The following is a 14411-nucleotide window of genomic DNA, read 5'->3' on the forward strand; positions in this document are numbered from 1 at the left end:
AAGTGGGAAATGGAGAAATCGGAACCAGTGGCCAAAATGCAAGTCACACAGGAAGCTTTGAAAGGACAGGTCCTACCCAGAGGGCCTTCACATGCACATGGTTCATGTGGGTGTTTCCAGCGGTGTGTAGCAAGCTTTTCGCCCGTGTCATTTCCTACACGTCTAAAGGAGGGAAAGCATCTCAAGCAAGCTCATGACGTCCTATGCACCATTCACTGTGTTCTCTTAATGCCGTTTTTTCATTTGTGGAACTTTTTTTTAATGTTCTCACCTAGTATGTATATGTTCATGGATAACTTGGAAAGAATTATGTTTAAGTTTTCCTGAAAAGATCCATACTGAATCAAAATGCCAGATTCTCCACAGTTATGGAAGCTAGAGACATAGCTCCTATGTATAAAATTTGAGAATGTCTGCACATGACTAGTTTGTAATAACTGCTAAAGAATAAAGGAAGCCTGCCTCTCCCTGCCCCGAATAAGAAGGGAAAAGTTGTCACTGGATGGCATCTCTATCAAAACTTTCAAATGCAAAAGGGAGAGCAGGTCACCTTGAGAGAGAATCACAGCTGGGCTGCATCCATGCTACCTTGTTGATATGGTGGTCATGGGAACTTTTAAACCACTTACAAGAGATGAGAGATAAGAATACTGGGTAGGGAATACTTGATTATTACTTAATTTTGTTTTTAGCAGAAAATATAAATATTTTGCTATAGAACAGTTTTGTCTGTGACCCTTAGAGCTCTGAACTATTATCATTAACATAAAAATAACCTATGTGTAACTCTTGGGGTTGCAGGAATGAGGTCAGTTCTCCCTGAACTTTGGCTAAAAAGTCCCCAAACACTCCCCAACTGTATTAGGCACTTTAAGGGATAGTGGTGGGGGCAAAATAAGTAATACAGTAATGCAGTCCTTGTCCTCAAGGCCTATCAGTGTGCAGAACGTGTTTAAAGAAAGATTATTCTGACACTTGCTGTAAAATGGTAAGAAAGACTGTAATTAAGACTATTGCAATAAAGGTATTGCAATAGGGGAGAGAGACCAAGCTCAGTTCCCAACACAACAAAGACAAGTGGGAATTTGTAGTCAGGGAGCAGAGTGGGGGGTTAGTGGATGGAAAATTACTCAGAAAAGAAATCAATGAGCAGGGATCCTTGATAAGCTGACTCAACAGGATGCTTGCTAAGGGCAGGTCAAGGACTTAGATATCAAGGGTGCAGGGTGAGGACCTTGATCACATATCAAGAGTGGAGAAGTAACTTTGCAGGATTCTTTGCTAACACTGGGATGGGCAGGCTAAAGATAGAGGGTGTCAAAGCGGAGGCCTAGCCAAGCACAGGGCTCAGAGAACCCTGACTAACAGCTGGTCAAGGAGAGAATCTTTGTTGACATAAACTTGGAAATAAACAATGAGGCTGCAGCTGGGGGGTCACATCCTTGTGAGGTGGCGGAGAGAGTATTAGGCCTCATGGCTAGCTTAATATCAGCACAGCCAGGTTAAGCAAATTTCCCCCTTCTCCCCCTCCCCTTTCCCTTTTCTGCTCCAGGAACTCAGGTTCCTCTCCTGGGAAGGGGTAAACAGGACTGTTATCATCAGGGGAATGTCTTGTGGGCTGCATCTAGCAGGCTTCGGACTGGAATGCTTCATACTGAGATAGCGGCTTATCAAGAGCCTATAACTTAACATACCAGATGTCATCAGACCACAAGGGCTGTGTCACCTTGCATACCACTGATTTTGAAATTGCCCATTACTCTGTCTGAACCCTCCCTAAAAGTCTCATAACACCCCCTGCTTTCCTTAGTTCACAGGAACTGATCTGGTTCAATCTCCCCTCCACATTAGTGGAATAAACCTTTTGGCTGAAATGGCTCATGACTTGGGTCTCTCTCTCTCTTTTCTCCATCTCACCAAACCTTACAGAGAGGACATGGGCCCCTTTCTCCCAGGAGGCCAGAAGAGAAGGGGACCCTGATGCCACTGAGAGATTGTCTTTGCACAGGAGGCAGGCAGTGCCATGCAGGGTGAGAAGGTCTGTACAGACTGCCCCGCCCTGGTGGGAGCCACCACCTGGCCCTGTCCTTGGCTGCTGACCAGGCATCTGCAGAGAGCAAGGGCATGCTCTGGGACAAGGGGCTTCTAGAGGAGTCTGGCAGCATGCCAGGGATGCAGACTAGGGCCACTGCATTCTTTATCCCCAGTGGGGACACCTGATGCTCTTTTTGCAAGGACTGCAGACGAGGAATGAGGCAGAATGAGCAACTGCTTATAAGATGAGGTCTCCTCCCTGCCTTCCTTGCCTGCACCCACAAAGACCCTGAAAGAACAATCTTCCCTAGCTCCAGCCACAAGAGGCACCTTCCTAAAAAGCCAGCCCGAGCATAACATTTCTGAGCTGAAAACTTCACCCGCTCATCACCCGGGGTATAAAGAACTGATTCCAAAGCAGCCTGTATAAAGCCCTGGAGGATTTGGCTCGCTCCTGTCTTCTCTCTGGTTTCTTCCTCAGAGAGACCTTCTGTCACTACCCGAACAGAAAACCCCTCCCACCCTCCTCACCACCTCTCCAGCCAGGAACTGAGTCTGGCTTTCCAGTCCGGTGTTCTCTCTGCAGGGACAGTGTCTAGCCAATAACAGGAGCTTGGTGACCACCTGTTCAGACATAACAACTGTCATTTCATATGTTGCTTTGTATACCTAGTTCTCCCATGAGATTGAGAGCTCCTTAAGAGCAGGGCTCCTGTTTCACAAAACACATCTCCTAACCCTAGGACAATGCTTAATGCATGAATACTAATCAATTCTGTTGTCCAAATAAATGAACAACACTTCAAGAGGAGTCAGAACAAATGCATATCAATCCATTATGACAATCCACTTGCTGTGTGACTTCATTTAGTCACTTACACTCTCTCAGGACTTCAGTTTTCTTATACGCAAAATAAATTATTTAGACAGTATGAGTAGTTCCTCCACCTTAGAGCTAGTGGGTCAGAATTTCTAGGGATGGGTTTAAACCGGGAAATCTATATGTATATATGTATATATGTGTGTGTGTGTGTGTGTGTGTGTGTGTGTGTGTGTGTGTGTGTATACATATATATTTAAAAGCCCCCTGATGTGTGAGCCATGGGACTAGATGTTTACTAAGATCATCCCAGCTCTACCATTCTGTGATTCTATGTCTCAATGTCCAAGTCTGTAGCAAATTGGTTACCATGACACCCAACAGCATCCAGCCCTCAGGAACTCCCATCCCAATCTCGAGATGACAGACACTGCCTCCAGTGATGCACCCACCTGCTGGCCTCGCACCTCAGGCAGCCTGGGTCTGTTTCCAGGCTGCAGCTTTGCCTCTGGGACAATATTTCCCAAATTATCTTGACTATAGGAATCACCTGAAACACTCATTGCAAATGCAGATTTTGGGGCTCCACAGGGACTTATTAAATCAGACTCCAAAAGAGAAGAACAATGGAACCTACATAATGAACAAGTGTAGGACAATCTCTTTGGGAAGCCCTGCTCAGGGACAAGAATAGAGCCTGGGGAGGTGGGCCAGTGCCGAGTTATAGCAGCTGTTGTCAGCACTGTTGGCAACTGAACAACACAAGGACAAGCCCATTCCAGAAACCTCTTTTATGTGTGATAGCATACCATGTGTCTTCTTTGTCAATTGTACCTTTCTAAGCCCATTTAATGTCTGAGTGATGCCTTTCACTCCACCCTCACCCAGTGCTTCAGTGAAACATAAGGAATCATGCACGTGCAGAGTGTATGTATCATTATTGAGAATTGGGCAACTTAAGCCAACCTGGGCTGCAGACTCTGCTCAGGGGAGTAAAATGACAGGTGGCACTGAATGTAGCACTCACTCACTTTTTGGTAACACTCAGGAAAATGGGTGTTGTCCTTATTTTACAGATGGACAACCAAGGCTCACACTGCTTGGAATAGTGGTCCCTATTATTGACAATAATCACATACCTGGTAAGCAGAGGGATTCATCTCCAAATGCAGAGGGTCTCAGAACTTCTGATTTTCCCATCACCACATGCTGTCCCCCACAAAAGGAGATGAGAACCCAACAGTGACTTTGGGAATGTGCAAGATCCCTTCCCCAAAGCATCTGCCAGATGTGTTTTGAGAGTCATATTTCTGTTTTCAGAGGATGAGGATTTCTCCTTCAGTTAGTCAAGGCTATGAAAGAAAGTGAGCTGAAACGCTGGGTACCAATCAAGCTTTACTAAAGGAAAAGAATCTGCCGGGCTGCGCTCAAAATGGAGAGCAGCAGCCGGCAGGGGGTGGGAGGGCGCACATAGGCTGCAGGGAAGGCTGAGTAATCAGGGAGGGGTCTGGTGCTGGCCTGGAGGAGTTTCTATTTCTCAGAAACCACGAGGTTTCTCATAAGGGAAAGGTTGGCCGCCATTTTGTGCTGAGTGTGTGTAAAATGGCACCAGTCACGTCCAAGATGACACTGGTCATGTCCAAGATCCATCATTCCCACCTTTTAAGTATAGGGAGAAGGGAAAAGGGGCAAAGCTCTCATTCTTCTGAAGCTCCTTCCTGCTGGAGGTGGGTGAAGATATGAAAAAATGAAACAATGAGGTGACGGGGTGTTGGTTTCGTGTGGGGAGGCCGTATTCTTCTGGGGAAGGGTCGACGGTTCTCAGGGGCTGATATCCTCCTCCCAGGAACAATTTGACGACCTTTTGGTTGGTGAAGGCCTGCACATGTTCCTGTAAGAAATTAGAGAAACACAGAAAGAGGCAGGGACCAAGAAGGACAAGTCCCATCACAGTCAGGGGTCTGATGTGTTTTGTCCTGAAGTCCCCCCATCGCTGTAGCCCAGGTGAGAGGTTTGGGTGAAGCAGAAATGTTTTGTCAGGTGTGGGGGGTGGCACTGGGCTCCAGCAGAGTCCCCTTTGGAAAGGGCTATCCAGTAGATTTTACCCCCATAAGAACAGGATGTGGCAGTTGTCTGGTCATAGCATGTTGTGGGAGCATATGTCAGGGATGTGAATGTGTCCTGTAGGGTTTGCCCCGAAGATTCTGGGTGGCAGACCCGGGAGGTTGGAAAGTGTCCTTCCACCCACCAAGACCTCCGTTGTACATTGTGAACAGGGTGTGGCATCTGTCTCTGTTAGGAAGAGAAGCAGGAGGAAGAGAAAAGGCAAGTGTTCAGGGGCTGAGAGGTTGAGAGGTGCATAGTGGGAAAAAGGAGTAGAAGGTACCTCGTCGGGGGTGTAATCGCAGAGGGCGCCCTGCCAGGCTAATTCAGGTACCCACTCAAGGATGTCTTCAACACTGGAGGTGGTGGGTCAGGACCAGTCTGGGAGCAGCTCCTGTGTGAAGGACGTGAAGCTGGGCCTGCAAGAGTGAGAGGATAATCGCTGGGGGAAAGGTCATCCTTCTGGGATTGAGGGAAGAGTGGAGGTCCTGGAGATTTTCAATTTTGTGGGTCCTAAAATGAACAAAGTGTAAGGAGATGTTGGGTTGGGGGTTGAGCAGAGGGACCCCTCTGTCTTGGCATTAACAGATTCTTTGGGTAAAGTCTCAGGTGCTCGTTTTACCAAGGGGCCTTTCCTAGTACCTTTACTGCCGTGGGGGTGGTGAGAAGTGCTGTGTAAGGCCCTTCCCAACGTGGTGAGAGGGGCTTTGGGGTTCTGGTTTTAATATGCACTTGCTGTCCCAGGCTCAGTTTAAAGTCTGAGGGGGTGGTGGGGAAAGGATGAGGTAATAGAAGGTTGCCTGTTCCTGAAGATCCCTAATGAGCCAAAGAGTAGGGAGATACTGGCCTAAAGGCGATGAGCTGGAAGGGAGAGGTGTGACATACATAAGCTTGAAGGGGCTGAGGCCAGTGGGTTTGTGGCGGCAGCTCGCGAGCGAGTGAGTGCTAGAGGAAGAAGTTGGGTCCAAGGGAGGTGAAGTTCCACGGACAGCTTGGTGAGGTGTGTTTTTATGAGATGATTGGCTTTTTCTACTTTGCCTGATGACTGAGGCCAATATGATATATGTAAGCCCCATTTGACATGTAAGGCCTGTGCTGTGAGTTGTATAATCTGGGAAATGAATGCTGGGCCATTATCAGACTGGAGGCTGGTGGGTGAGCCAAAATGAGGGATGATTTCTGAGGTGAGAGCATGCGTTACTGCTGTAGCATCCTCTGAAGTGCAGGGAAAAGCCTCACCCCAACCTGAAAAGGTATCTACTAAGGTTAGAAGATAGCGTGTCCTTTTGTGGGGAGGCATGTGAGTAAAGCCAATTTGCCAATCCTGGTCAGGAGTGTAGCCTCTGGCCTGGTGGGTGGGAAAGGACCAAACTTGGAGGCCACCTTTGCGGGGGCGTGCCTAGGGTCCTCCCGCAGACCCAGAAGGAGAAGGATCCGACAGGATCACCCCCTTGTGTTGGGACCGAGGGATCTCGGGGAAAAGTGAGCCTGCTGCCCGCCAACCCAGCCCTGTGAAAGAGACACTCAGACATGGCAGGGCTTCTGTCAGGGCAGTTCCACTTTATTGCCATTACACTGCAATTTATATAAGCAAGCAAGTAGGGGCTTTCCATGAACTAACCAATCAATTAAAGGATCACGCCGGCATGCATTTTGTACTAACATGTTGAGCATGGAGATCACGCAAGGTTCACGAGTGCGGAAATACTGGAGGACCAATAAAAACCTTTTGGAACTATCTTGGGTTATGCCTCCCCTACTTCCTGTGGGTGCTATCTTCATCCTCCAACCCATAGGCACCATGTGGCTCACAGATAATGTTTGCTTCTAAAAATGGGCCCAACACACCTTGGCTGGAGGGATAAGTGCACAAAGGATAGTTTTGAGTGATTTGTTTAAGTAACTTGGCCATGTGGGGAGAATAATATAAGTGCTGAAGAAGGTGTAGTAGGGGTTCATAGCTATATGAACTGAATTATGGAAATCTAAAAGGACTTGCATGGTAGGGAGGACATAGTGACCAGAGAGAGTATACCAGCTGTCCTTCCTCTGTGCTCCCAACTGTTGGAAGTGTTGTGTTTCTTGAGGTGTGTATTGGGGTAAGGGCATAGGGGCCATGAGAAGGACCTGAGTGGGAGAGGAAGAGTGGGGGGCTGGTGATTGAGCAGCCTGTTTTGCAGTTAGATCCGCCAGTTTGTTTCCCTGGGCTATGGGGTCATTGGAGGTTTGGTGTCTTCTGCAGTGTATAACCCCAACCTCCTTTGGGAGTTGTGCAGCCTCAAGAAGTATCTTGATAAGATGTCCACTTTTTGTGGGCCCTCCCTGAGTGGTCCTGTATCCTCTCTCCTTCCATATGGCTGCACAGGAGCATAGGATGTGGTGAGCATACTTAGAGTCAGTGTATGTTTTGACTCATTTGTTACTTGCCAGGGTGAGAGCACAGGTGAGGGCAATGAGTTCTGCCTGTTGGGAAGTGGTGTTAGTGGGGAGGGGGGCAGTCTCAATAGTTTGTGTTATATTTACTGTGGCATAACCCACCCAGGGGGCCGGCATGGAGGTGGCACTCCCATCTATGAACCATGTATGTTGGGGCCATGTAATGGTATGCAGCGAGATGTGTGGAAAAGGATTGAGAAGGAGGTCTAAAGCCTCCATGCAATTATGTTCTAAGGGTTGTGAGTGTTCTGGGATGAGAGTGGCTGGATTTAAGGGAGGGCAAGGTTTAAAGGAGGACTGGAAATTTTTAATGAAGGTAAGGTGGATAAGTTGTAGGCAGGAAGGGGACAGAATTGACATGACCTTATGGCTGAGAAGGTCTTGAAGATGATGGGGGGAACAAATGACTGTTGTCCAAAAGTTAGTTTAGAGCTTTCTTGTGTTTAAAGGATGGCTGCTGCCAAGGCCCGTAAACAGGGAGCCCATCATTGAGCTGTGGTGTCCAGTTGTTTGGAAAGGTATATGTTGCACTCTCTTTATCCTCACATGGATTTGCCACCTCTCTCCCCTGGGTGACAGAGATGCAAAAGATTACTCAAAGCCCATTTTCTCTGAGCAGTGAGACACCCCAAAGGGCTTAACTTCCTGGAACCCTCAAGAGAGAGGAATTCCTCCTTTGGGAAATTAACACTGAACTGGGATTTTGTCTCAGTATTTATTCTCCAAATCAGAAAGTTACACAAAAGCAACACAGGTGGAGTTATGGCTAAATATAGTTTAACAATAGAGGCTGGTAACATCAGTGAGATAGCAAAGTGACATTCCATAATGCAATTTGCAAAAGGTTAAGTTGATCCACCAACAAAAGCTTGTTCTTAGCAAATACTGTGTTTTCCTACACCACTTTCCTCAGTACATTTACATAACAAAAGTAACTTTCTTAACATATCAATTAGTAGGTTAACCTGCTCTCAAGTGCATCTGTCCTTGAGAGCCAGCAACTTTGCTGTGTTACAATTCTTATCTTCAACAGAGACTTTAGCCTGGGGAAAGTTTCCTGTCTTTTGCAAGGTTAACATTTCTATATGTAATTTTAAGTAGTTAGGATAAACCTTAAACTGCAGGGCTTTGGAAACTAGGCCCTGTGAAATACATTTGCTTTATAAATGTTAGTGTACTCCACCAGTATGCAACAGGGGAGAACATATCTCCCACCTCTTGTCCTAAAACCATGACCACCAATCCTTGGGTTTCAGTGATGTATAGGATGAAAGGATGAGATAGTTTTGGGAGGGGTAGAGCTGGGGCTGTGAGGAGAGTGGCTTTTAATTGCTGGAAGGGAGAATGAATGGGCTTTGTGGGATCTAAGAGAATCACAGTATCCCCTTTGGCTGCCTCATAAAGTGATTTTGCTAGCACACCAAAGTTAGGAATCCATAGGTGAAGATACCCTGCAAGACCCAAGAAAGAAAGGATTTCACCCTTTGTGGTAGGAGTAGAGAGTTCAGAAATTAAACTCTTGTGATCCACCATTATTTCTCTGGTGTTGGGGGTGAAGTGGACTCCCAAATAGGTGACTGAAGGAGAAGAAATCTGGGCCTTGCTGGGGGACACTCGATATCCTCTGCAGGCCAGGAAATTAAGGACAGCAGCAGTGTGAACCTGTGAATCCTCATAGGAGGGGCTACAAAGGAGGAGATCATCCACATATTGTTATTAAAGTGCTAGAGGTTGGAGGAAGTTCAGATAAGTCTTGAACTAAGGCCTGGCCAAAGAAGTGGGGGCTATCCCAAAACCCCTGTGGTAATACTGTCCAGGTAAGCTGTTGGGAATGACATGTATCAGGACCAGTCCAAGTGAAGGTGAACAGGTTTTGACAGGAAGAGTGTAAGGGGATAGAAAAAAGGCATTTTTGAGGTCAAGTACAGAGAAGAAATGGGTTGTTGTTGGGATTGTGGATAGAAGAGTATAGGGGTTACAAACAATTGGGGTTATGGGTAAATGGCCTCATTAATGGCCCTGAGGTCTTGAGCTAAATGTTATGAGCCATTAGGCTTTATAACCAGAAGGATGGGTGCATTAAAAGGCAAGTGGATAGGCCGTGAGAGATGAGAAGAAAGGAATTTGTGTATGACAGGTTTTAAGCCTATTAGGTGTTTGTTAGTCATGGGGTACTGTGGGACATTAGGGAACAAGGAGGGGTTCTGCAACTTAACAAGGATAGGGGAATGGTGCATAGCGATCAAGGGAGAAGAAGTGTCCCATGCTATGGGATTAACCTTGTCCGAGGGGAAGGGGAAGGTGGAAGCCTCAGGGGTCAGGTCTGGGTACAGCCTGTAACAGGAGTATTATAGCTAGTGTTAAAGTGTTTAGGGTAAGAGTAGCTTTGAATTTGGAAAGGATGTCCCATCCCAGTAAGGGGGCTGGGCATTGAGGCATTATTAAAAATTTGTGTGTGAATTGGGTGTGATGTAAGGTGCAGGAAAGGGGTTGAGTGATCATGGGGTATTCTGATCCTGTGACCCCTACTATTGTGATAGAGGATGGGATTGTTGGTCCTGCATATTCAGTAAGGGTAGAGTAAGTGGCCCCTGTATCGATGACAAAAGAGATCAGCTTACCTGCTATGAGGAGAGTAACACTGGGCTCATAAGTGGCGATCTCCATAGGGGCCTTGGGCCCTGGGCATCATCAGTCCTCCTCTTGGGTGAATCCAAGAAGTTCTGGTAAGGATGGCTGTGAAGCCAAAGGCTGTGAGTTGGGGGCTGGGCCACTCCCTCTCTGGTGATTGGAACAGTCAACCCCCCAGTGACTTGGCTGTTTGCAGTGAGGACAGGGCCCAGGAGGGGGCCTGGGGTTACAACAGGCCTGTACCCAGTGGCCCAGTTGACTGCATTTGAAGCAGTTCCCAGGTAGCTTGCCCCTAGAGGCAGCCAGCTTTGGAGTATGTAAGCCTTAAATGGCATTAGCCAGGAGCTGGTATTTGGCCTGATCTCTTTTGTATCAATCCTCCTCCTCCTCCTCCTCTTTATTGTTAAAAACCTTGAAAGCTGCATTGATGAGGTCTCATTGGGTCATATTTGGACAACCTTCAAGTTTTTTTAGTTTTTTTTCAAATGTCAGGGGCTGATTGAATAATGAAATGAGAGTGTAAGAGGGCCATGCCTGCAGGGGAGTTTGGGTCTGTACGTGTGTATTTATGTAAAGCCTCCAAGAGGCAGCTTAGGAACTTATTGGGATTTTCAGTGGATCTCTGTGTGATTTCTCTAAGCTTGTCATAATTGAACAACTTGTGAGTAGCCTTTTGGAGGCCATAAATCAAGTGTGTTATCATATTATCACAGAGATCCTGGTCCCCATGGCTGGCCTGGTAGTCCCATTTTGGATCCATGTGAGGGATGGCAATGGCTCCCACAGATCACCTATTATTTTGGGCATGTACCTCATCTGCCTGTTGTTGGGCCATTATCCAGACCTGCTCCCTATCCTTGGGGGACAAGGTAGAAGTAAGAATCATGAAAACATCATGCCAGGTGAGATCATAAGACTGGGTGAGATATCTGAATTCCTTAGGATATGTGTCCAGGTCAGACTGGAAAGATCCCAGTCATTTTTCAATTTGGGAGAGATCAGAAAGAGAAAAGGGGATATGGACCCAGACAGTTCCCTCCATCCCAGCCACTTCAAGGAGGGGTATAAGGGAGCTGGAGGTGAGGCGGGGTTATCACCTGACAAAGGGGAAGACAGAGAGGGGTTGGGTGGCTGAGGATGAAGAGAGGGAAAAGGTGAAGGGGCTGGTGGAGGATCTGGAGCATAAGGAGGTGGTCGGGGAGCAGGGTGGTCTGATGAATCAAAAGATTGATCTGAGTCCAGAAGGGGAGATCAGGCATGAGCTAGGAGAATTTGAGACACAGGACAATTTTGACAGAGAGAAGGATGTGATCAGAGATAGAAGAAAGCTTGAACATAAGGAACCTCTCCAGCTTTGCTGCTTTTGTGACAAAAGTTGTCTAGGTCTCTGAGAGTATCCAAATTGAAAGTGCCATTTTCTGGCCATTGGAATCCATTGTATAGTTTGTATTTAGGACAAACCTGATTGCAGTAGAAAATGAGGCGTTTGGGTTTAATGTCTCCCTGGAGGCCAAGAGGTTGTAGAAAATGAGATGTTTAGGTTTAAATTGGCCAGGAGACAGCCTAAGGGCATAGAGCATGGAGGTTTGGATTGTGAGGATCCCATTTAGAGGGTGAGAAAGGAGGTGATCCATCCCAGTAGAAGAAGGGTAACACCAAGGAGCGTTGGTGTGCACCTTCTTTTTGAGAGAGAAGCCACCTACCAGCTAGAGGAGCATCTTCCAATAGCTAAGGGGCATGAGAGGGTTCCCTTGGCCAGGTGCCTGGTCTTCAGGAAGTAGACAGTAGTCGTAGAAAGTAGTCAGGGGAACCCATAGAAGACAGACCCGCTGACTCACCCTGAATTGAGGCTGATGTTGGATGTGTTGGACTGAAATGGCAAAAGGAGAGAGTCCCAGAGGTACCCAGTTTGGCAGGTCCGGGAAGGGCAGCTGGGGGGCCAATCAACCCAAGAGAGGGGATCATTGGAAGGTCCCAGCCAGGACCCTTCCTGGTTTTGGCACCAAAATGAAAGAAAGTGAGCCAAAATGCCAGGTACTTATCAAGCTTTACTAAAGGAAAAGAATCTGCCGGGCTGCACTCAAATGGAGAGCAGCACATGGCATTGGGGTGGGAGAGCTTATATAGACTGTAGGGAAGGCTGACATAATCAGGGAGCGGTTTGGGGCTGGTGTGGAGGAGTTTCTATTTCTCAGAAACCATGAGGTTTCTTGGACGGGAAAGGCTGGTAGCCATTTTGTGCTGAGTGTGTGTAAAATGGTGCCAGTCACGTCCAAGATGGTGCTGGTCACATCCAAGATCCATCAGGCTACACCTTCAACTATCTTTGGGAGGAATAATGAACTAAAATTTTCATAGACCAATTTTCATAGCTCTCTTGATGGGAGCTGGGGAAGAGAGAGAGGAAAATGCTAGAGAAGGCAGGAGTCAAGAGGGGGTCTGAGGCCCAGGAAGAGGAATCTTACTATTAAAGATAGACTTTACACAGAGTACTGCTTTACATAGAGAACACAAATACAAATAGAGATTTGGTCTGGTGGAAGAGCACCAGTTTTTAATTCAATTAATATTATTATGATTCTGACATTGTCCGTAGTAGCTTTATACCCCATTGTTTAGGTATACAAAAAATTATGCATGTAGTGTCTGCCCTCAAAAATCTTATGGTCAAGATGGGCATTCAAATTCAACAAACATTTTGGATCACTCTACTCTTAACCTTCCCACGAAATGCTAGAAGCACTATAGATAGATTTTGTTTATAACCACCAGTTTTTAATAAAGTCTACGTAGAGTATAATATAATAAAGTATATATATGGAGATGTAAATTTTGCTAGTTAGATAGCACATCTGTTATTCTAAAATATTTGAAAAGTAATTGTCTCTGCAATTTGTTTTGAATATTATGTAAGCTCTTTTTTCAACTCATATTTTCTGGTCAGGAAATCTCATGGAAAAAAAAAAAGGTACTGTTTTCTTACCTTTATTTCCTGTTCTTAAGACATAAAAAAAAGAGGAAGGAACTTCCAGTCCTTATTTCAGTCACTGCCAGCTTTTGTATCTGGTGAAAAACATGCAAGATTACCCATTTTCAAAGTCCTACTGTATTTCTTCCTAGCCAAAGGGAGATCTGGAGGAGACACAACAGCCATTTAACTCACACAAGTTTGGATACAATGAGTTCTGCCTGGAGAGAGAAAGAAATCCTTTGGTATTTTGTAAATGACCATTGACACTGTGAAATGCATGGTCATACAGAGGGAAATCAAATTATCTACTTCTACCAGTAGAAGAAAATGTCCTTAAGATGGAATATCTAAAACTCTTCTCTGAACAACTTCCTTGATTAGTTAAGGCTTGTGGTTGGGTTTAGTTGAAAGAGTGAGTAAGCCTGTTTCCTTTACAGGAATTTCCTGTAAAGAATATTAGCACTCAACTCAATGTCTTAACTGTTTTTTTAAAAAATTCTTGTAAAACAAACCCCCAAAGTGTTAAAGCCTTTCTTGTGATTAACTTTTCAATACTGAAAAAGAAAAAAAATATGTACTTCCAGCACCATTTATATGAATCAATAATTTATTGATACAGAGAGGGAAATAAATTTAAAGTCTAAAATCACTGAGGTTTTTTGTACCTATTTATTAAGAGAGGGTTTAAGAATATAGCATATAATTAAGAATTCCATTGTTCCTGTAGATAGAACAACTAAAGCCATTTAATACCTAGAACATTTTGAGGCCACACTGGTCATAAAGAGCTTTGTCCAGAAAGCATCTTGGTTAAGCCTAGATATCATCCTCCCTCAAGAGTCCAATATTCTAATAAAGAAGAGGCTGATGCAGTTGTGCACGTCAGAGCTCAAGGACCACTCCTACACTTGACTGAGGATAGCGTGAAATGCAAATGAAGACTAGGTTCACTTTGGAATGAAGGCAAAATAAGTGTTTACTGGAGGTGAGGGTGGGAGGATAGAAGAGGAATTAGCAACTATAGTCAGGAATGAGTCCAAAAAGTGTATCCACCACTGGTCTGGAATCTACCTAGGATTCCAAGAGGACGTGGGATTTTTTTTCCCCACGCTATTCCAAGAGTGGTAACAGGGAGCAATAGCAAAGACATTCCAAGCATGCGAAGCTCCAGGCTGACAGTGTCACGTGAGAACAGCACCAGGGGAAGAATAAAGGCAGCAGACCTAGGGCGTTTGGGAAAGGTATGGCTAGGATGGAAGGTGTTAAATTAGGAAGCTAAAAATAAGGTGTTGCTTTTGACAGGTGTTCAGTAACTGTTGAACTGAACTGGATTCAAGTGAATTGGGGCACGGGAGCTGTCCTTGTGAAGTTTCAGAGACCCTGATGCAGACTTCAGAGTTGAGTCTAAAGTTATTT

This window comes from Cynocephalus volans, chromosome 14 (genome assembly GCF_027409185.1).
Source record: "Cynocephalus volans isolate mCynVol1 chromosome 14, mCynVol1.pri, whole genome shotgun sequence".
In the NCBI taxonomy this organism is placed as follows: domain Eukaryota; kingdom Metazoa; phylum Chordata; class Mammalia; order Dermoptera; family Cynocephalidae; genus Cynocephalus; species Cynocephalus volans.